General features: G+C 39.1%; 1 long non-coding RNA gene across 2 annotated transcripts; it reads left to right on the top strand.

Annotated features, from left to right (window-relative positions):
- The first annotated feature begins 677 nt into the window (after positions 1-677).
- On the top strand, positions 678-18,914 carry LOC145431764 (uncharacterized). 2 transcript variants are annotated; one of them, XR_013912060.1, is made up of 3 exons: positions 678-786; positions 1,689-1,757; positions 18,557-18,914. It is a non-coding gene; the product is annotated as an uncharacterized LOC145431764 (long non-coding RNA). The 2 variants fall into 2 exon arrangements; XR_013912061.1 differs by lacking the exons at positions 678-786; positions 1,689-1,757 and adding an exon at positions 17,224-17,433.
- Positions 18,915-24,079: the final 5,165 nt, after the last annotated feature.

Genomic DNA, 24,079 nt, shown 5'->3' on the forward strand with positions numbered 1-24,079 from the left:
TTGTGCTCAAGGGCACTTCAGCTGGGCGTACACTTAGGCCCACTGAATAAGCAGCCCTGAACCTTGCAATAGGTTTCTTTTTTAACCGATTCACACAGTCGGAGTGAGTTCTATTCCTTTTGTTTTAAGCTGTTTCTTAAAAAAAAAGACAAAATTTTTGATGCTATGAAATTAAGTTTATATAGTAGATGCTCAAGATGAATCCTCAGATACTTTTCTATCCTATTATTAACACGTTTAGACAGTGGTGAACAGGAGATGATGTAGTTTGAATAGAGAGGTTTAATGGAGAGCAATGAAAGTGGTGTTCATCAACGCAAATACTCAAAATGTTAAACTACTCCTTTTAGTTTCAGAGTGCAGATTTGGTTTGGGGCTTATGGTTAGGGTAAATGTTAGAAAGAGGTATGTTAAATGTTTAAGAAATTAATTAGTGTGTGTGTGTGTCTTGTGTGTGTGTGTGTGTCTTGTGTGTGTGTGTGCGTGTGCAAGCATACATGCACATCCAGAATGTTGCATCAACACAAGAATTGCACAATCACTCTGTCTGGCTTTTAAGCCATGTACTCCCATTTGTTTTCTTTTTTATAACTCTTCATGACTAATTTCTATTGTTGGGAGTGTTTTTGAGTAGATCTGTGAAAGCTGATACCACCACAGAGCTGTGTGTTGGCTCTGATTGATTAGACTGAAGGGAGTGAAGCAAAAAGTAGGTCAGGAGTGAAGATGTGAAGGAGAAAGGAGGCAGTAGCCACTATGGGATAAAGCACTTTGATTATGCCAAAGGTATAGTATGAAATACAGTTTTTAACCCTTTTTTTGTTGTTGTTAAATTGAATCTCTTAAATAATTAATGATACATCAATAATTTGCTGACTCATTTAAGTACATAGTATTTAATAAATAATAAGTCTATTGGTATATATCACTGATGTCTGTAAGTCGTTTAAAAGCCATTTCAAGTCATTATCTGCATATCTAAATAACAGATGAATAATTTGTTAATTTGAGCTTAAACACTGGTAATGTTTTACAGCTGCATGTTGTTAGACAACCAAGATACTGAGATGCCTTTTTTGTTGCCAAAATCTAAGCTCTGCATTATTTTAATTCACCAGTTAATGACTATCAAAAAGCAATCTAAACTGAGCAGCAACAGAGAGTAACTTAAGGAACTATCAGATACCATCTTCAAATACCAAATGAACAAAAAGTTGTGCAGTAGAATTATGATCAATATGACAGTGTGAGCCTGGGATTACAGAGACTGAAGAAACTGTGGTAAACTTACCAAAATGCTTGGACAACCTATGATGAGACTGAATAAAAACCTGCAATCTGTAACTCCTCTTATGGTAAAAACTTTGAAATAATCTTTGACACAAATGTGAAATTTGACAAATTAATGCTAGACCAGTTTCCTCCAGTTTAGGAAAACCTCCAGACTAAAAGCTTTTTTAAAAAATCATTCTGGAAAGAATTATACAGGATTGTCTTATATCTAGACTGGACTACTGTAATTCAGAGTTAGTCATCTATGGCTTGTCTACAATTAGTCCAAAATGCTGTGGCCAGATTACTAACTGGGACAAAAAGGAGACATTGTATTACTACAGTTTTGTCAACCTTGTACTGGCTTCCTGTCCATTACATGATCCAGTATAAATCAGTACTCTTTGTATTTAAAGATCTACAAGAGATTCCTAACTCTTATCTTAAAAAGACATGGACCGAGTGGAAAACATCTATAATAAAAGGTAAGGAGCAAAATAAAGACAGAAAAATTCAATTCAGGTTTATTTACAGAGTGCCAAATAAGTTGTCTGAAGATGCTCTGTACTCTAAGGTAAAGACCCTATAGTATTCGGGAGAACACCCCGACAAATGATCCCTGTGATCAAACACTTTACAACAGTAGGAAGGAAAAACTCCCTTTTAACAGGAAGAAAATTCATGTAGTAACAGGCTCAGGGAGGGGCAGCCATCTGTTGGGACTGGTTGTGTCACAAGTTCTGTAGGCTGGTACATGGGGTGGATGCACAAGAATGCAAAGTCTTTGTTACTTATGGAATCTTAGGCACGTGAACTGGGTAGGGAGCGAGAGTCGCAGAGTCCACTGCAGCAGAGGAAGAAGCAGGTTATTGACTGGCAGATGATAAGGGACGCAGGGTGAGGCGTTACTAGTGATATGTTTACTTGGATAGCTGGAGCGGTGCGCTCCATGGGGGGGTGGGGGGTGGCCTTAAATGCAGGACTGCTGATTACTGCTGATCAGTGTTGGTCAAGTTACTTGAAAAAAGTAATCAGTAACTAATTACTGATTACTTCCCCAAAAAAGTAATCCTGTTACTTTACTGATTACTTATTTTCAAAAGTAATTAATTACTTAGTTACCTTTTAAAAACACGATTTACAACCTGAAGAGGTGATAAAGTGATAGATCTTTCAGCCCAATTCTACTTTTTCTGCATAATCCATCATACAAAATGTAATCAAATGGAAAAGTCTCTTTTTTTAACTTGTTTTATCAGTTTTAATCTTTTAACTTTATGCATCAAGCAAAAATTTAATTATATGCAACATTCTCTGACTTGAATAAATTAGTTTAACATTTAAACCTATTTTCTACACATTCCAGCACATAAAATAAAATATTTTTTGTGTTTACACTCACTCTTTCAAATAGATGCAAGTAAAACGCAGCAGAAAATAAATTAAGTCAAAGACTCAGTGGTCCTGTTGCTCTATTTTCACCTGTAAAGCAGGACTGGGGTAGGCGGAGGTTTACCCTGGTGCAGGTGTGCTGCGGTCAGTTGAAGAATCCGCGAGTTTCTTTGTGAGTTTCCCATTATGTCGTTGCGCACTCGGTGCTTGCTCGGAAGTTTAGGGGTTTTTTTCGCTGTAAAAAGTTTTCTTCCCATGCACAACGGACGCTAATGTTTTTGTCACTTTTTATGGAATCAAACTCAAAGTAAGGTCAGTACTTCCACGCTTTAAACGCTGCATGCTCATACTCTCTCCCACAATCGATATGTGATCCATTGTTGATCTGCACACAGTTGTTGTCACTAACGGCGCACTCGCTTACGTCACTGTCATGAGACATTCTCGCAAAAAAAATCACGGTTTTAGTAACGCAGTAACGCAGCGTTCCTACGGGAAGTAACGGTAATCGAATTACCGTTTTTGCAATAGTAATCCCTTACTTTACTCGTTACTTGAAAAAGGTAATCAGATTACAGTAACGCGTTACTGCCCATCTCTGCTGCTGATGGCTCGCAGGTGAGACGAGATAGACATGGGAGGGACAGTGATGCTTATATGCAGGAGTCGTGGTGGAAAAGTACACTGAAACACCAGACACTCACCCTGGACCATGGCAGGTTTGTGGCATGGGGAAGAAGAGAGAAAAGATCAAAAAAAGAGAGCATAGGAAGGCATGACCAGAGATGGGCAGTAAAACGCGTTACTGTAATCTGATTACTTTTTTCAGGTAACGAGTAAAGTAAGGGATTACTATTGCAAAAACGGTAATTAGATTACCGTTACTTTCCCGTAGGAACGCTGCGTTACTAAAACCGTGATTTTTTTTGCGAGAATGTCTCATGACAGTGACGTAAGCGATAAGCGAGTGGGACGTTCGTGACAACAGCTGTGTGCAGATCAACAGTGGATCATATGAGTGCCGGAGAGAGTATGAGCGTGCAGCGTTTAAAGCGTGGAAGTACTGACCTTCACAGGTCAGAAGGTTAAAGCAGATCTCTCTGTGCTTAATGCACCACAATTAAAGTGTCATTCTTTACCATTATGTGTTAAAAAACTGTCCTTCAACCGGAAAGCCCTCAGAGATAGGGCCAGGATTAGCGCAGAGAACACATATAATCTTCAGTTAGTTTGCCAAGCACAGGAGCTCGATGGTAGCTTTCAAATCCCCTGCTCCCCTCATGTCTGGTTCACAGCCAGCTATGTTACCACATACTAGCAGAGATGGGCAGTAACGCGTTACTTGTAAATAGAGCAACAGGACCGCTAGTCTTTGATGTTATTTATTTTCTACTGTGTTTTACTTGCATCTATTTGAAAGAGTGAGTGTAAACACACAGAAAAAAAATATTTTATGTGCTGGAATGTGCAGAAAATAAGTTTAAATGTTAAACAAATTTCTTCCAGTCAGAGAATGTTGCATATAATTAAATTTTTGCTTGATGCATAAAACAAGTTTTAAAAAGAGACTTTTCCATTTGAATACATTTTGTATGATGGATTATGCAGAAAAAGTAGAATTGGGCTGAAAGATCTATCGCTTTATCACCTACTCAGGTTGCAAATCGTGTTTTTAAAAAGTAACTAAGTAACTAAGTAATTAATTACTTTTGAAAATAAGTAATCAGTAAAGTAACGGGATTACTTTTTTAGGGAAGTAATCGCTAATTAGTTACTGATTACTTTTTTCAAGTAACTTGACCAACACTGGGCATGACAAAACACAGATTAGCTTTGTTACGCAATATACACTGTATAGTGTGAATTTTGTGTAATGTTAACAAAATTAAAGTCCTAGAGTCCTAGAAAAACCTTTGTTCACCATACAGTGTGACAAAGTGGCTTACAGTTTTCCTCTGGTCTCATTTTTGCAATGAAAAGATGTAGGTTGCAGTCGTAAACATGTCGGGGAAGTTGCTTGGTCTAAGCTGAGGAGGGTTTCTAGAAAAGCAGACAGTGCAGAACTCTGTGAGGATCAAATCTCAATCTTATAAACAATAATCCACTGGCCACCTCCCTTGCCCACTGTCTGAGTCCTGTAGATGAGTCAGACCCATGTTCACAAAATTCAACATTACAATAAACAAACAAACAAAAAAAGAGTTCTGGAAAAACCTGGTGGACAAGATGTGTGCTGTTGTTTCTCATTGAAGCAAATGTCTTTAATCAACTTCATTAGTCTCATCAAACACAAAATAAAGCTGTCTAGAAAAAAACAAAAACAGACAAATCCAAATTATATCAGCCCATATAACAAACATCTGACAACATTCATCATGGTAAGAAATTTTGTTACATCATTAAGTCTTCATGTAAGATTTCCTACAGTCTTTGTTTCTCTTTAGACAGAGAGATAGTTTTATTATATTAGACCTTTAATAAAGACTGTTTTAACCTTTCGTTTCAAAGTACATGATGTATTTTAAATTAAATTTAGTACAAAAAGTATGAAGATTTGTGTTTGTTACAACCAGTGTTGGGTAAGTTACTTTAAAATAGTAACTTAGTTACATTACTAGTTACTTCTCTCAAAAGTAACTCAGTTACTTCAAGTTACTTGTTACTTTCAAAGTAACTAGTTACTAGGGAAAGTAACTTTGGTTTTACTCAGAATTCTCTTGTTAATGTGTTGCTTCCATAACTTTGCCAGTCTTCTAGCTTGCTTACTTGCCACAAGTGCACTGTGCCACCTACCAATAGAAAGGAAAAGATAATGTGCATATTTCCACGAGAGAAATCCCACGCCTGGACCGTCATTGACTGCTGCCATGATTCTAGCCTACGTCACAGCGTCATGTGCGCCTTTTACATCCAACACAAAAACTGCAGTCGTGGTGCTTTCGATTGTACTCAGAACTCGGAAATTCTGCCTTCTGAATAGGAAGATGTAGGTAACACCAGACTGCAGATGAGCTGCATACAGGGCTGGACTGGGACAGAAAATTGGCCCGGGCATTTTGACTAGAGACCGGCCCACCATTATAGGAAAAATCATAAAGCCTTTGAATGAAAACAAACACTGTTGTGGCAGTGATGAACACTGTTTTGATGGTATATATGCATCAATCTATCAATCGTTTGTTGTAAGATTCCGATAATTATTTTTTAAAAGCGAGACATTTTAAATGAGAATAAGAAAGAAAAGTATTTCTTTGTGCCCCCCTCTCCCTGTTAATGCCCTACCTGCCCCCTGGCAACACTTTGCTAGATCCGCACCTGCACAGTTACCAGCTGTCAGCTACCTAAAAAAGGATCCTGGGGTTATTTGTCTCTCAGAAACAGTTCATAACTTCCCTTCAACTCATTCATGTCACCTAAAAGGTAAACCTGTTTCTCCATCACCTGCTCAGCTCTGATGATCCAGTAAGGACATCTCCTGGTTTCATCTTCATGTTTCCCTCTCACCAGATAACCAAACCATATCATGACCAGCAGCTTTTTTGCAGCTGTGGCTCCAGCAAACATCAGCTGATACTAGAAATTAATATTTAATAAATTCTAACAACAGCTGATCAAGCTTAAACATGCTGCTGTTGTTTAGCGCGACATCCGCTGGTTTCCTCTTTCGGCGCAAAGTGAGCGATAAACAAACAAGAGAGAAAAGCCGATCAGCTGATCACTGATCAGTTTCATGATTGAAGTAGAAACAGGAGAGGGAGGGAGGGGGGAGAATGAGAGAAGAAGAGGCAGCTGTGCAGCGTAAAGACACAGAATAACTCCAGCTTTGTGTCTTTTTCATTGTAGCTGAATTACGGGACAAACTGTTCCTTTTCACCTCAATAAGAAACGCGTAATATTTTCTCTGAATACCAGACGGGACGGTTGGCAACTCTAATAACTTATGAACAAAATAAGGTTCAACATCATTAACTTCATAGCACCCACCCAGCTGTATAGAAACTCCGTCATGCTAGCTAGCACGCAGTACGAAAAAGTCAGCATAACGAAAATAAACTCCACCTAAGCTTGGTTTATATCTGACCCAGAGAGACTGCAGGTCATAACTTCTTACCTGAAGTTCAGTTCACACTTGGACCGGCGGCCGCCTCGGGTCTCTTTTCCTTCTGCGTCCCTTTTCCTTCATCCACCTGCTGGCTTCCGCCACTTGCTAATGTTACTGAATCTGTGGATTCAGTAACGAGTAACGACCCTTTCGAAATCCCAGTAACGACTAACGCGTTCCTGATTTTGGCATAATAACTAGTTACCGTGCTCGTTACCACAATAATAACGTAGTTACTGTAACGCGTTACTTAATAACGCGTTAGTCCCAACACTGGTTACAACGTTTGTTGGCAATAAGTCTTATACTGTTAGAAAGCCTGTTTATTTTCCCTTAAATGGTGCTCATGTGAATTGTTTGTAAGGAAAATGCATTTGTGGGTTGAGCAGCAGGGTTGATCATGTGAGATGCACCCATCAGAAACTTGTCTTCTTTGCTAATGCTTATTCTGCTGTTGGCTTTTGTTTGATGTTGCAAAATATCAGCTTGAACTTGCCCTATAGCCAGATCAGTCAAAGGTGACCGCTGCTCACAGGTGCAGCTAATCAGGTGCTGATCAGGCACCAGATTGTCAGCACTGGGGTACCAGAAAAACAGTCAACAACAGAATAAATATAAATATGAAAAACAGACAAGTCATTCAAGGGCGAAATCAACATTTGCAACTCTGCTGCTCAATCTACAAATGCATTTTCCTAACAAATGTAATACAACGTGCAGTGCTGGCATAGTGAACATTTGTTTTGTTGATAACAACTAATACTGAGGCTTTGTGATGTTAATGATGATGATTTTTAGTAGTATTCACATTATTTCTATTGAGAAGTGAGTAACAGCTTATCAAAATGGCTATTGTATGTTACAATTTTATACCAGAGAAAACATTGCTTAGGTCACCTGTTTTAATCTGACAACGCAGGAAAAGCTAAGAATGTTTCAGTGACGTTTACGGCAAAAAAATAAAAGCCCTTCTAATCTTTATGAATCAGAATCCGTAATACATACAGATTCAATATTTGCACAGCAAACACACAGATACAGAGTCCTGCATACACATGTGAGCAGTAAATTGTTTGATAGCTTACAGCTAATGACTTATATACTGTTTAGTCAGCATTATTTTTTCAGTCATGTGTTGATGGTGGTGTTAAGTGGAACCATGCTGTGTAACATGAGTCTCGCTCCCTCTCCAACAGTCTGCATGAGCATCATTGCTAGTGTAACCCATTCCATAAATCTTACACTGAGGATAATTACTGCATTACAATACTGAGCTAGCAGAGAGCAAGGGAGAGACTGGGAGAATAAGGATAAAACAAAGGATCGTATTAGTCACTTTTCACATTTTTGGGAAGCTGTCCTGTTCATAAAAAAGCATGCACATACACAAATGCATGTGCATTATTTCACATGTAGATACAAAATACTATTTTGCACAACATACAGATGCACAGATGCACACACAATCACCCTGTGTTGGTTTTGGCAGATGCCGTCTCCTGTGCTGGGAGAGGAGATTGGAGGCTTGCCTCTGCTGTATGTTCATGGAAATCCAAACTAAACTTTCACAGCTGTGGGTGCATGCACATGTGCATGTGTGCATGCATGCACATGTGCATGCGCACATGCACGCTTTCCTCTGTGAGGCAATTTGCTTGTAAGTGTACTGTATGCATATGATGGATGCATCCAAGCTTGTGAGTGAGGGTGGATTTCTTTGGACTTCATGGCAGGAATACAGCAGCGTCCATGAATTACTGGAAGTTACTGGAAGAGTCTCAAAAACACAAATACATAGTTACGTAATACCTGTCAGTCTCTCTCAATGTGTTTCTCGCTGCAAATATAACGGGTAATTGAAAAAATAAGGATGAATCTAAACTATTGTTTTAAAATTGGCACAATGAACAGTCTTTTATAACACCAGTGAAACCTGTTTATTTAATACGGGACTTGAACGTCCTCATGTCTGATGATGAGATACTAAATTAACAAAGCAAAGGAAGGAAACGGCAGGGAAAACAAATACATGTTGCTGCATTTTTTTTATCCTTCTTGTTTTAAAACTATGAGTTTGGTATACATTGGTCAGGATGCAATGCTAAACTAGTGGTGTACTCGTTTCACAGTGATAGTCATCACCAAATTGTACATCTAATGAGCTTTTACATATTAATAAGCAACGAAACAATGATGATCATAATTTCTCCTCCAACCCTGGGATCTAGCTCTTACTTATTGTGCAACAGTATTATCAGACTTGCATTAGGCACCACTGAGTACTGCCTGGTTTAATAGTAGCTCTTATGAACCTTAATGTCTGTGGCTAATAGACATTCATAACAATTCTGTATATATCACTGTATTTAAGAATAAACATTGGAAGCGGCTTATATAAACCTCACTAAACACACACTGGTGGTACTTTGAGAGGGCAACTAAGCAACTCTGTGAGTGATTGTAGAGTCTGTGCAGCTTTGTAGTCACAGATACTGTATATTGAAATAATTGATTTTTGATTATCTTTACAAAAAATATAGCAAAACCCCACCTTTAAATGTTTGAAATGTTTGCAAGTGGATTGAAAGGCTACATTATTCTCTGACAAACACGGATGCACAGACACACAGAGAACAGTTTGGATTCTCAGCATTTAATAGCGTTTACCCTGCCAGGCAACTGAATGATGTGATCAAACTGTAAGAGTGAATCTGCTCCTGCAGCCATCCCACCCACACTGTCTGAGTGCGCATAGAAATGTGTGTGTGTGCATGAGTTACTACATGCAGTCATGTTTTACACAGTCTTTTTTGGTAACTGTTAGATGTGTAAAGCCCCCTGCAAAGAAGTAAGTATTGCATGCAAACACATATCCATACTTCCTCTGATGTATTTATGCAAAGACATAATACTATCTTATGCTTTCATATACAACTGCAGATATGACCAAGCTAAGCTCTATACAGCAAAAAATGATCCAAAGGAATCACTTAACACTCAATCTGTATGCTGTCCATGTGTTTCAAGACAGTTTGACATTGTCTTTGGTTTATTTCTACTAAGGTAAACACACACACACACAAAGCAGCTGTTTTCTATCATATTGTGATTGGTTTTCAGAAACAAAAACAGACACCACAGTCTGCCTGTGTTCACATGGTGTGATGGGTAAAAATTTATGTCCAAACTTAAGCCTGTAGTTATGCTAGAAGAGTTTTTATTGTTGCTTTAAAAGCACCAAAGAATGCATTTTACACAGTATCTATCTATCTATCTATCTATCTACACACACACACACACATATATGAGCGACCATCTTTGAGGCGGGGGTTTACGACACCAACTGTCTGCCATCTATAATCCAGTTTTGAGTTCCCTCCCCAGACGCCTTAACGCCCACTCACATCCTGGGCCATCTGACCTCAGGAAATCGCATGATAAGGTGGGGCCAGGTTTCATAATGAGCTCACCCGAAACCCTGGCTGATTGGGACCCACACCCATTTTCACACGGCTCAGGTGATTAGAGGATCATCAGGGGGTCCTTTTGTCCCTCTTTGGGGGAAAACTCCCACTGGGTTTAAATCTGGGACTCTCCGCCATTTGACCTTAGAACTGAAGAAGCTTCTCGGATGAGAGGTGAAACGTCTTCAAGCAACTTAAAGAAGTCCAGATGTTTTTCTTTGCAAGCTCCTTTGACCTCAAAGTGCTTTACAATTCCACTATTCATTCACTCTCACATTCACACACTGGTGGAGGCAAGCTACAGTTGTAGCCACAGCTGCCCTGGGGCAGACTGACAGAAGCGAGGCTGCCATATCGCGCCATCTGCCCCTCTGGCCATCACCAGTAGGTGGTAGGTGAAGTGTCTTGCCCAAGGACACAATGACCGAGACTGTCCGAGCCGGGGCTCGAACCGGCAACCTTCCGATTACAAGATGAACTGCCAACTCTTGAGCCACGATCGCTCCAGCACATGCTTGGCTTACAATCATACTTCTTTTGCAAATAACCATAAAACAAATTTCAACATGTTTCTTGAAACTAAAAAACACAAAACTCATCACTGCAACATTTTTTTCCCACCAGATGTAAGTACTTTCCCATCTTTACTTTGTCTTATAAAAAGTTTAATAAGACATAATAAGTTCTTGGAAGTCATAATAAAGGCACTGACCTCCCCTTTCTGAATTTATTAAAGTATACAGAACTTAAAGTATACATGAACTATGAACTTTGCTAAAATGAAAAAAAGACTCGGCGATGGTGGTATGAAGTCGTTTCTCCCAAATTCCTGTCACACCCAGTACTTGGCTTTCCTGTTCTGATTCTTGTAACAGTGAATAATAACTTGTCTATCAAAGGGAATTACCGATACCGAAAAAACATCTATACAGAAGGCTAAATAAATATGCATCTAGCTATCCTTTACCAACTCAAACAACCCTTGAGAAGGCAAATCCCTATCATTTATGCAGAAAAACTTTAGTTTTAGTTAGTTTCAGTATTAGCTTTAGTCTTATCAATTATGTCTGTATGGGGGGCATGTGGCAGAGACAACATTTTGGAAAATGAGTACAGATATTACAATAAAAACTTTTTTTTTCATAGCAGCTGGCTCATAGTGTCTTATAGTATTGTAAACATCCAATACACATATCTTTTAATGACTCATCAGCCAAGTAATAATTTTTTTAAAAGTCTAGTTTTTATTTCTATTTTAGTTAACTAAAATGCTTTTTCACGTGTAGTTTTAGCCTTTAGTTTAGTTTTAATAATAATCAGAAGCTTGTACATAAGCCCAACAACAGAACTGCATACCGAATGTAGAGACAGAAATGAATGTGACTTGAACAAGAAGAAAGAGAAAGAGAGATTTGTTTAACATCTGGTTCAAAGTCCTGATGTAAACTGAGATGCGCTGTTTCAAAGGCTGTTCATGCAAAAGACCTAACACTTACTCATCTTCCCCTCCCATCATCCCTCTATTTCTCTCCCACCCTTTAACTATCTTCTCTCTCTCTCTCTTCAACAAAACACACCAATTTGTTAGAGTAACAGAAAACCACTGCGGCCCCTCCTTTTCTCTCTTCAGATAATTTATGAGCACTGAGTGGGGAAGCAGTTTTCACACCGGAGTGAGAAGGGCAATTTCATGCACAGTAATGAACCAACTAAGGGTGAATAGAGGCAACACGGCATGAAGAGATGGTTGTAAAATGGCACGTTAAGTGACTCTACAGTTTTTTAGTTCATGAGTGAAAAGAGGTTTAGATGATGTAGCTGTTAATAAGATGTCAGGAGCTGAAAACTGATCCAAATATTTCTTCTCAACACATTATCCAATTCAGCCTTTAGACTTATCCTAAGGTATAAGCTATAACCTCTAGATTTATTACCATAGCCCCACCCATCATTAACCTGATAAAGGTCAATTTAGCAGAAGTACGTAATTCAAAACGCTTGTGTGGTGTTGCAGGAGCTTTAACTGGTGTTTTTTTGACTCTCACTATACTAGGTAAGTGCACACGGTAATGGAAAACTCAATGTAGCCGCCATTAAACTCAGTAATTGGCTGTGATTAAGTCATGTTAGGAAAAACTGCAGTACATGTGCTTTCACTGTGATCTTTTACATGAGTCAAGTGGTTGTGTCTGTTTTACTCAGAGCTGTTGGATTTTTCATCTTAAGGGGAAGCTATGACTTTTGGCCAAGTCACCTCTTGACATTATATGACAGTAAGCTGAACTTTCTTTGTGACTAAATGCAGAATGTGTAGATAGTTGAACCATTCACGTGCAATCTGTATGAAACCACACCATTGTCAGCGGTGCAGGAATACCACAGCTCTGCTATTAATTCGTGAGTCTTTTTTACCACATGCATAGGTATTTTAATAGCTCTGCATTAAAGCCTTCTCTGGTAGAAGCTGGGGATGTGCTAGAGTGGATGGTGCCAAGTTTTTCATACTGCTTCACGTACTGCTTGGTATTCAGTGATGAATACCAAAATTGCTGCTATCAGTGGTGTTTCCAGCTTCTGCAAAATATGTGGTCTGGTTGGCATTGATGAACAGGCTGTGGCAATGTGGTATAGCTAGAGAAAATGGTCATTTTAAAGTGATAAAGTATCCACATTAGGAGGTAAATGGAGTGGTTCCTATATAGCACTTTTCTACTCTAATTTCCCACATTCATAAAAGCAATGTATTCTTTTTGCTAATGCTGTCTATCTGACATTCCCACACATTCCCACTCAATTTAACAAACCTGGACAACTCAGGGTTCAGTATCTTGCCCAATGCAACCAGATATTGAACCACCAATTTCAGTTTTTCTCTTTTGAGGCTTTGTGTTTACAAGATGGTAGTGATAGTTGTATAATATATGGTTTGGACACAGTGGCACTGACTTTTCATTAAGATTGACCAGAATGGAGAGAATTAGAAATGAGTGTATCAGAGGGACAGCTCAGATAGATGGGTTTGGAAACAAAGTTAGAGAGGCATGGATGAGATTGTTTGGACCTGTGGAGAGGAGGGATAGTGGATATATTGTTCAAAGGATTTTAAATATATAGTGTTGCCAGGCAAGGGAGAAATAGGAAGACCACAGAGGAGGTTAATGGACCTAATGAAGGATGTGCAGAGGGTTGAGAGAAGAGGATACTAGTGATAGGGTAATATGGAGCCAGATGATCCACTGCAGTGACACCTAAAGAGAGCAGCCGAAAGAAAAAAGTGTTTAGAACTTAGTTTCACTTTGTTTTAACTCTTTGATTTGTTTCACTTAATAATGATAATAAATCCACCACATACCATGATATGTGTCCTTACATTGATTGTAAAAGTTCTGATGTTGAACATAAAAAGAAACAAATTAAACCAGGAGTTCATTTGTAAAGGTGCAAACTGATTAATGTGCTCTGAAATGTGCTTTGGCATCAACTGGATAAATACGGAAATCAAACACAGTGTCAGACAGCTGCTTTAAGTGTAGCAGGAGAGGGGGAGTGAGTCTGCTGTTACCCTGGTGACTGCCTCCGAGGTAAAGTTAGCTCTTCCTGGAACAGAAAACCCAGAGTTTCCTTCGTCTTTCACTAAACCTGTTTTCTGAAACAGAAGACGGCACTGAACTAAAATGCTCCATTATGATGCACTTTGGCAAACTGGACTCAGAGCATGTCCTCACATGTAGATAATGATTTATGACCAAGCTGCCGTCAGAAGGAAGCCCCACCCAATCATAAAATGCATAAAATTGTGCATTTTACTATATACTGTATTTTTTGTAATATACATATGATAATGAGTACAGTAGCACATATTTCTAATATAAGTAGGAGGCACCCAAACACTTGTCATGTTGAAACATGTCATGTAATGTAAATGTGCTCCCGTGTCAACACTGATTAAACTGAGCTGAGGACTTGAGCTGGTTGACCTCTCACTGCACGATTGCAGTTACTCAGAGAAGGGAAGAGTTTCTAGTTTGGCTGTCAGCTGGTCCCAGTGGACTGAGAAAAGCCAGCCACCTAATTAAAAATGGATATAAATGTATTGCTTGTAATGATGTCTGTCTTCTTTCCAGTTGTTATTATCCTAACCTCATCTTTCTGCCCTGTCACTTTAGGATTTGCCCAGTGTAGCAAACATTATGTGTACTCTAGCAGATGAAAGAGAAAAAAGAAACCTCAAAACAAAAATGGATTAATGCTGTTTTAATACAGCAGGTAGAAGACTTTATAGATGCTCTGGTGAGTCGAACGAGTGCATCATTTGCTTGATTCTATGAATAAAATCTTTAAATCAGTTCTGTTCAGGGAGTGAATGACAATGTATCGCGTGATCAGATTTGTGGCTTTTTGATTGGACTCTGACATCGGCACATTGGGTGAGGTGCACTGCATCCACTCTCTATCCACACATTAACATAAGCACATCACTGTTACGCATTATATTCTGCATATGTGTGCATGTGCATCACTGAACTCACATGTACATGATTGCTCCTGCTACAAGTAACCCAGTCTGTAAGCTATTAATTGGTTGAAAGGTAAAAGTAAACAGGTGGGAGCCCATCGCCAATGTTTAAATAGTTTTCTAATTTACGTTTAGCCCTCCCTGCAGTGTGAAGTGTGCTGGCACACCTAACAAACTGCTAAAATTTGGCATAGAGCCCTTTGGGTCTTTTTGAGTATAAATTATTGCAAGCTGTTTTTTTTTATTTTTGCACACTCACGTGAACACACACACACACACACACACACACACACACACACACACACACACACACACACACACACACACGCACAAAGACACACACACACACAATCAAAACTCTTTAAAGGTGATGTTAATGGGATTTATTTCCGATTTTAACGATGGTGTGAGGCAATTTTGTAAAATTGTCACATTCACATCCTCAACAGCTTAAACATGAGGAATAATTAAATATCAGGATTACATTTGTAGGGGAAAGAGCTATTTTGTACCATACTATCAAAGCCACTTGGTCTGTTTCCCATATATATGGTTTTTATACAACATGGAAATTATTCCAGACTGATTGTAAGAGAAGATCTGAATGGCTTCCTTGTCTTCTGTCTGATCTTTCATGTGTTTCCCAACTATTAATCTTATTGGCGCCATATGTTTGGCTCCTTCTGCAACAGTTTACCGTGATGTACGTCGTCCAGGCTAGTGAAAGCCAATAAACAGCAAACTGGCTGGGAAAGCAGAGCTGTAAGGATAACATTATGTTGCCTATATTGCAAACACTGAATGTATAGCTATTATAATCCTAAACAAAGAGCAGCTGAATATCTCCTTTCATATAGAGCAGATATGAGGTTCATTCCGTCCATTTAACAAATTGCACACACAGCACATAATGCACCTACCTCACAATTTATTCTCTTTTCCAAACATATATTTGTGGTCACTTTGTATATACTGTATGAAAAGATTTACAAAGAATAGCTTTGCAGTGTGATTAGAAAAACAGTCACTTATTGACAATTTTGCTTTTATTTTTTGTTTCAATCGGTGCTGTGGTCATAAAACTTGCTCAAGCCATGAAGAGAAAGTGATTATACAGAGCAGTTATCCTCAAAACCAGAACTGAGTCCCCTCTAGAGCCCGTATATTTGCACAATATCCAGAGGGAGCTGAAATATGGACATGTATCCATTTTCTTTTGCCACAGTTATAGATTTATTACTTTGGCTAAAGTAATCTTGAAAGTCTTGTTTAATGGATGCAAAAAGAGTTGAGAAATTATAAGGAGGATTTACCTGTGGCCAACTCACAATGCTTTTCACAGAAGATTTCAGTATCTGGAAAACCTCTTAGAGCATAAGCATTTCTGTCTAGACGACGCAGGGGAAAAGCAACTGGAGAAGCGGCTTTATTTTATTGACTAGAGCCATTTGCTTCTTACTTGGCTTTAGTCTGAGTTTTGTTTTGGTGTCGTTACACCTGCTAAGACTGAAGGTCCTGGCAGGATCACATGTAGATACACTGAATTTATGATATATGAAGAACTTCTCTGTAGTAAAGTGAAACCAACTGCTAAAAACAATTTTTTGAGCTTTCTTTTGCTTCATAATGAACTCTACTTTCATTTCATTTCCTGTTTACTACCTCAGGGGTGAGACTATGGCTACAGGTTGACATAAATAGCCCACAACAAGGACAGTGGAGAGAGCTAGAAAAGAAGAGCACACTACTGGCTAGAAGGGACTTTGGAACAAGCAGATGAACATGAGGAATACTTTCCCTTTCTCAAGTATTATTTACTATAGTATCTTTTTGTTTTATCTCATCAAATGCACACTGCAGACTATCAGCCATGACAAAAGCCAGCAGGAGTTGACCAAGCACCAGGAGAGACTTAGAGAGTTGGAGCTCACCATCTGTGAGTCAGCACTGTGTGAAAAGTGTTGTTTATTCATGCAAGACCTGGGGTGACCAAATGTGTCCACACTCCTTTCACTTAGCTGATGTCCAAAACGTCCTTCTCCAAAAGAGTACGCATGGTGCCAAACTCTGGACTCCTGTGACCTTCAGCGAATAATTGATGCTTGTTAGCAGAGTGGCTTGTTGACCGCAACCCTTTGCAGACCGTCACTGCCATCAGACTACATAGTGCTAGCTTTTTGGAAGACTGTACACAACTAGATCCTGACATTCAGCCAATGTTACTTCCACATTGGCTGAATTTCGACAATCACTCTCTGTATGTGAATAAACACCAATGCTGGACCTCATATCCAGCAGATGTTTGTGCAAATGATGTTCTGCTTAAACCCTTGTGTGTGCACTTTTGTAGAGGCCATCTGTTATGATGTAAATGAGCCTGTGTGTGTGTGTGTGTGTGTGTGTGTGTGTGTGTGTGTGTGTGTGTGTGTGTGTGTGTGTGTGTGTGTGTGTGTGTGTGTGTGTGCAGCTGACGTTAGTAAAGTATCATTGTCTAAAGGACATTTTGCAAACTTAAGCTGTGGTTGTGTCAACACAGCCATGTAAGTATTTGTACTCATGCTTGAGGTGCCCTTGACTTACTGTAGTCTTCTCCCATATTATAGGTGTGGTATCTGCAAAAAAAATCACCACTTTATAGCTGAACTACAGATCGACTGAAACAGGAAATGAAGCACTTGCATCTCCAGGTTAGAAGATTAGAGATTAGTAGATGTGTGAAAAGCCAAAATGACACCAAAACACAACGACATTCCTTTTTGTGTGCTGTTCCTTTACAAGGACAGTAATGGTACACAAACAACAGTCCAGCATAAAAACTAATTCTGTTTAAATGGCAGAAAGCAAACTGTTTTTGTGCTCTTTTTTCTGTTTAATTGGGTTATTTAAAAAGGGGACATGCTTATAAATTCGGTTTAAAAAAAATCACATAAAATTTCTGTATATTCTTTATTTTTGCATGTTTGCAGTGTTTATGAAGTGCAAATAAAGAGAAACATGCAATATGTAACCTATGTCAAATACTGAGTAATATCCAATCCACTGTGGCGAGACAGTGAGGTCAATGGTTTGATCCATAATATGCTTATCAAATCATAGCCCATGTGAGGCACCTTTGAAATCTGTCCAGCTCACTCACAGTAAATCATGCTGGATTTGATCATGAGCTAAAACAACCTTCAGGGCAGTAACCCATCCAAGTCCTGTGGTTTTTCATAATGGAATACACAAGAGACAGTGAACCGGCAGAGTTTTGCAGGTAGACTCTCTGATTACTTGAAAGAGAAACATCTGCTGAATAGATGTGAGAATTCAGTGGGAGCACTGCTGCTTGTTTGAGAACAAAGAGTAACAAAGTGTGACTGCAGAAGCCATTTGGCTGGCTTGTGTCTGTCTGCCTCCTGCAAGTGTCTGTATGCATGTGTGTGTCTGCGTGTCCAGGTGTTAAGGGAGGAGAAAACTGTGGCAGGAAATTCTTTCTGATAGCATGAACCAAAAGGTGTTGAATGACTGACCGACCGCCAAGTTGAAACACACCGATTTGGGATTTGCTCTTTGGGTGGCTCACTGACAGAACAACATGCCTGCTGGTTCCCTAACAAAGTGCATTACAGGTGACTGCAACCAGCTCACTGGATAGCTTGGACAGTCACTGGCTAGTTGACTGATGATGTTTTCAGACTGTCAGTCACTTAAGGGGGAGGTTGGTGTGAGGTGTTGGTGGGGGTGGGGGGGTGTCTCTGCTAGTGTGTTGTTAACAAGCCTGAAACAACACGATCACCCACTTAGTTTCCTCTTTGCATCTATTTACAGCTGTGTCCTGCACCCCGAGGAGCCAATCCCGGATAAGATGGAGTCATGCTGTGGCCTTGTAGCGGGACAAAACTGGATCTGCTTTGGTACAAATAAGTGTGTTGAAACACAGTAGCTGGTATAAAATAGATTTTCTTTAAGTTAACCTTTTCTAAATGTTCTATTTCAAAATGCATGTCCTATTTAGGTACTTATTTTCAATGGATTTACTTTGATTTCATTATATAATAATGTAAATATAGTCTTTTAGGTGATTGACTGTAAAGAGAGCTTAACAAAACGAACTAAGTGATACAAAAACACTCAACTGGGACAAAATGAAATAGCAATAAAACTAACTTTGACAAAACCAAATAAAGGCCTTGTCATTGTTGTGATGGATTATTGCGTTTGAGTCATTTCCACATCTGTGGAGCTTGTTTTTCTACTGCAAGAAAGAAGGGGGAGAAAACAAATGGATTCTTAGGAAAAGTAAGCAAACTTTGATATCTGTTCCTCTTTGTGGCATTTCTGACATGCTTTCCCATCATGATGAAGTGATGAACTGCATGAGGAATGCAACTGCAAAAATGTAAGAAAGAGTACAGAAGAACTTAAACTAGTTCTTGTGTTTGATTTGGGAATGCTGTGGCTTAGGACGTAGAGTGGGTCATTTACCCCTCTATCTGCCTTTCAAACATTTCTTCCCTGGTTCCTCCAACCTCCATGATTAAATATTCGTTGGCAAGATTTTAAACCCAGAGCTTCCCTCAGTGCATTTTTCTGAGTATGGGTGTGTGAAGATTAAGAAAAAAAAAAAACTGAATAGAAAGAGAAAAAAGGTCAAGTCAATTTATTTGTAACCACAATTAAAAACAACATGGGTTGGCCAACTTTGATAAAATGTAAAACTAAATTGAATAAAACAGAAAAATACATAAAAGATAAAAGTAGAATACAAACAAGAAACGAAAAGAAAAGGAAAGTGTCAAAACTCATTTAACACTCACTTATTTACATGTAAACACTGGGGAGTAAAGATGTGTCTTCTAGTGGTTTTAAAAAATATCAAGTGATGGTGAGATCCTAATTTTTAAGAGCCAAAGGCAAAGGCCTGGTCTGTGCTATGCTTCAGTCTGCTTATTGGAACAACCACATGCATCTGAACAGCTGACCCTGATGGTCCATTAGGGCTATGCATAGTTCAGTAAGGTAAGAGGGTGCTAATCGATTTAGTGATTGAAAAATATCCAATAAAATCTTAAAATCAATTCTAAAATACTCAAAGGCAAAATAAAGAAGCTGCATTTTGAACAAGTTGGAGATGAAAGAAGCAGAGCTTGGCTGATTCCAAAATAAAGGCTATTTCAATAATCACGCCTGGATGAAATGAAAGCACCAATTATGTTCTCAAAATCAGCAGATGAGAGAACGTTTTTAATGATTGCAAAGAGCCTCAGCTGGAAGAAGCTGACATTAACAACAGAATGTATTGATTTCTCAGATGTGAAGTTGCCATCAAAGCTCACCCCCAGATTGTTTGCAAAAGAAGTTCTGTAAAAGGGCCAGGGTCACCCCCAAAAGAGGAGTAAGGGTCAGGGGGCCCAACTAGTACAAGCTTTTATGTTCATTTAATTTAAAAAAAGTTGAGCACCAACTATGACTTTGTGTCAGTAACACAGTAAAACAAGATTTTTAAAGAGGTTTTAGTATTTTACTTAATTATCACCATTACAGTGAAATAAGATTCCATATTTTTAGAACTGAACCTAATGGGAGCATGTAGAGAGAAAAGAGCACTGGGCCAAGGCTAGATTCTTTAGAAACTCCTGCATGTAAGGGGACCAACCGGTGATGAAAAGCCACCCAATCTAATAGAAAAAAAACTTCTGCATTTTAAATAGGATCTAAACCTGTGGTGTCAAACATAAGGCCCTGCCAAGACTGTAATCCGGCCCGCAGGACATCTTTGGAAAATGTGAAGGAGCGCATACATTTTGGACTTTGGGCAGGACAGTTTGGGCAATAGGCTACCAGAAGTTTATCCATAATTTTACACATTAATTTCCTACAATTCAAGCCCAAAGAGTTGTGCTGACAGATTTCTTTCTACAGCTAAAGCAGCATTTTTGCACTGTTTTCTTATACTGAGATATCTCAGACATTACATGTGAAGTAAAATTACTTAATACTGACAGAAACAGGAGCTGGACTGGTCCATCCCACTTAATATCAAACTGGGCCAAATGTGGCCCACAATATAAAATGAGTTTGACATCCCACATCTAAACCATTCAAAAGCATTTCCTCTGATGCCCACACAGCTCTCCAGTTTAGCACACCGTGATCCACCATGTTTACTGCAACACTCAGCTCTAAAAGCACCAGTATTTTCATTGGTGCCTCAACAAATTGGTTATGGCAATACTGGCTGCTGAGAGATAACCGTCCAGTTTCTGATACCTATAAAGAGAGGCTGGAGGACTGGATGTGATTGACTGGTTGTCTGAGAAAAGACCCTGGTTTGCATCCTATTTGAACCTTTCTGTTTTGCTTTTCTTTTCTTTTGTTTTTCATTTGCGGATTCATTTAATTTTTTATTGTCATTTTACTTTCATTTACTTATAGAAGGTACATTCAAAACTACCTGGTCAGGCAAAGGAAAAGCCTATGGTGAACCATGTCACATCAGTAATCCTGCTTACTGAAAAATTAAGACTTGGCAGTTGGCAGCTAACCTCTCAATGTTGCAAGGCATTTACCCTATAAAGGTCATATTATCATGCATCTCTAGACTGCTTTCAGCATGGCCTCAATTCTTAGTTCAGTCTATAAAAGTCCTGTTGTTTGCCCTTGCACCTGAGCCACTGCAATGTGTGCAGCATTGCTGCATCTCAAATAGTGAGATGCTTCAACTTGAATTTCATTTTGAGGATGTGGATGAAGCTGCAAGGAGTCACCGCAGTTCAGGGCTGATGTTTTGCCGTACATGCATCAAGATGTGGACAGTCTAACCTGGGGGATGAATTTACAAACTTTATGGGGAGAGGGGGGGAAAGCAATGCTCTAGATGAAAAGAAGGGTCACCATGTACCTCTAACATGCCCTCAGTGCAGGGGAGAGGTCCACAGTGAGGCTCACAAATGCAAGTCTTTAGAATAGCACTTCCAAGGAGTGATCTACTGGCATACACGCTGAAAATGGAAGAAGTGCATGAGAACATGACCTTTAGAGGGAGTTTTTAATCTTTAAAGGTTGCGAGTCACTAAACGGTTAAAATTTTCAGGCCTAAGCAAGCTATCAAAAACAGAATTATCATACTCTTAAGTGTAAAGCAAATCCAACATTTGATCTAATACAAGCATCCTGTGATATTGTATGTTTGATATCCCTTCATTGCTTTTAATTTAATGTGCATCTATTCCCTGTTCACCTCTCTGGGTAGGATTGTAAATCCAAAAGTGACCATAATAATAATGCTCAGCAAAATATTGACCACAAATTAAAACATCTTTAAATAAAAATACTGTAAACCTTTTGTGCTACCATGACAAATCACAACAAGTTGCTCCATTTTATGTTCATTTGGCAAAACCTCTTTCCTCCTGAGCGGAAGGGTTTGTCCTGCTGGATTGGTTTCTGTCTTGTCTGCAGTGAGAAACAGAAATTGAACAGTTTTTAAGTTTCCCACCGCTCTGTTGTCCGAATCATAACAGATCTTATTTCGCATTCTGGACAAAGTCATAGTGAGCTGACAAAAGGAAAATTGCTTCAATTTGTCTGCATCTGTGCTTTTCAGAGGAGCTGCCAGTTATAACACAGTGCATGGTGGAAGAAAAAAAGCGACCAAACCTTTGAATAAATACGACTGGCAGAGTAGACTTTGTGTTGGGTGGCTAAGCAAGCCTGCTTAACTTTGAATCTTAAAATACAGATGACAAACTTTGTTTCTCTAATCAGTCAGTGGCGAAACTTGAGAAACTCAAATTGAGTGGCGGGATGTTTTTTGTCTACTTTATGTTCTTATCAAACTTGCTGACAACTAAAATAAATAATTCAGACAAATACTTATAGAGTAATCTCCACAAGCACCCTTTCATGAATGTTACACATGTTATGGATATACATTAATGGCCAAAGGTATAATTGTCCCTCGACCACAGAACATCAGCTTGTTCTCCTTTGTGATGTGCCATGGGATCTTGAACAGTTATCTGACTACGCATTTTAATTGGACAAATTGGTCCAACGTCTACAGATAAGATTGTGCACCACCACACATCCACGGTGGTGTGTCTGGGACTTTGTGTATTGATGCTAGCTGTGTGTGTGTCCATGTACATCATGAGAAATAACTGAAAATAGCACTGGTCTTTTGGGTGGAGGCCAGTTTAAGAATGACTCAGATGTTTCTTTGGGCTACTGGATGCATTTTGTGGGATAAATGGTTTGTGTTTATGTGTCATTGAAATGAATGAAAGTAAATATCGTGTAACAGAACATAAGGGACACAAACAAAAGCCACTTGATTAAAATCGCTTCCTTGACTGGAGCTATTTTGGTTCAGTGTTAAAATTTGTATATTTAATTGAATCAGTCACCCTGTAGGTTGAATTACCCAGTTGTGCATTTACATTGTGTTCAGGGGTTGGCTAATGCAAACCTTTACAGTAATTTTACAGCATTAATAACTGCAAAGAGTACCTCATAAGAATACTGTTACGCATGTTGGTTATATTGTTCTGTGTCTCCAGACAGTTACTTCTGTGTGTATCGACCTCTCTCCTCCACCACATACCAGCAACAAGCTTGTTAATTTTTCAGAAGGACAATTTAGCTAAAAGTTAGCCATTGCTGTGTCAGAGCTGTAGCACTAGTACCCAACTACTCATTAACAGTTCTCACCACTAATGTGATGGTGCTTCTCCTAGCTTGCAGGTGCATGTTCAAAATGTAAAGTGCAGCGTCTGAGCAGCTGATGGAAACTTATAATTACCTTGTTGTACAATGATAGGAATACTTCCAAATCCAAGTCCAGATTTATTTATATCCATCCATTCTCTTCCACTTATCCTTGTCAGGGTCGTGGGAGGCTGAAGTCTATCCCAGCTATCATAAGGTGAGAGGAAGGGTATCTTTACCATCATGCTGGCTGACTTTACCATGGTCTTTTGCACAGCTGAAGCGTTGGATACTGTTAGGCTTGTGAGAAAAACAAGACCCAAAAGCAGGACTTCCTTAGAAGTGACAGTGATTTTTTTTATAGAGAAAAAAACAAGCAACAACTTGCAAAAATGTTGGTTGGTTTCCTGGCAAAACAAGACAAGATAATTAGTTCAGTTCTCCACAACAAAGGACAAGCACTCTTTCACCTCAGCAAGCAAGGAATTTACTGACTGTGTCACTCAACGATCCAGCAATGACTGAAGCTAAGCCGCTTTCTTAAATAGTGTGCCTGTGATGAGACTCATCAGCAGCCGGTGAGTATGACAGCAGGTGTGGCTGGCTTCACAGGGGTTAAATGCTCCAGGCCTAGTGTTGCAT

This window comes from Astatotilapia calliptera, chromosome 11 (genome assembly GCF_964374335.1).
Source record: "Astatotilapia calliptera chromosome 11, fAstCal68.1, whole genome shotgun sequence".
Taxonomy (NCBI): Eukaryota; Metazoa; Chordata; class Actinopteri; order Cichliformes; family Cichlidae; genus Astatotilapia; species Astatotilapia calliptera.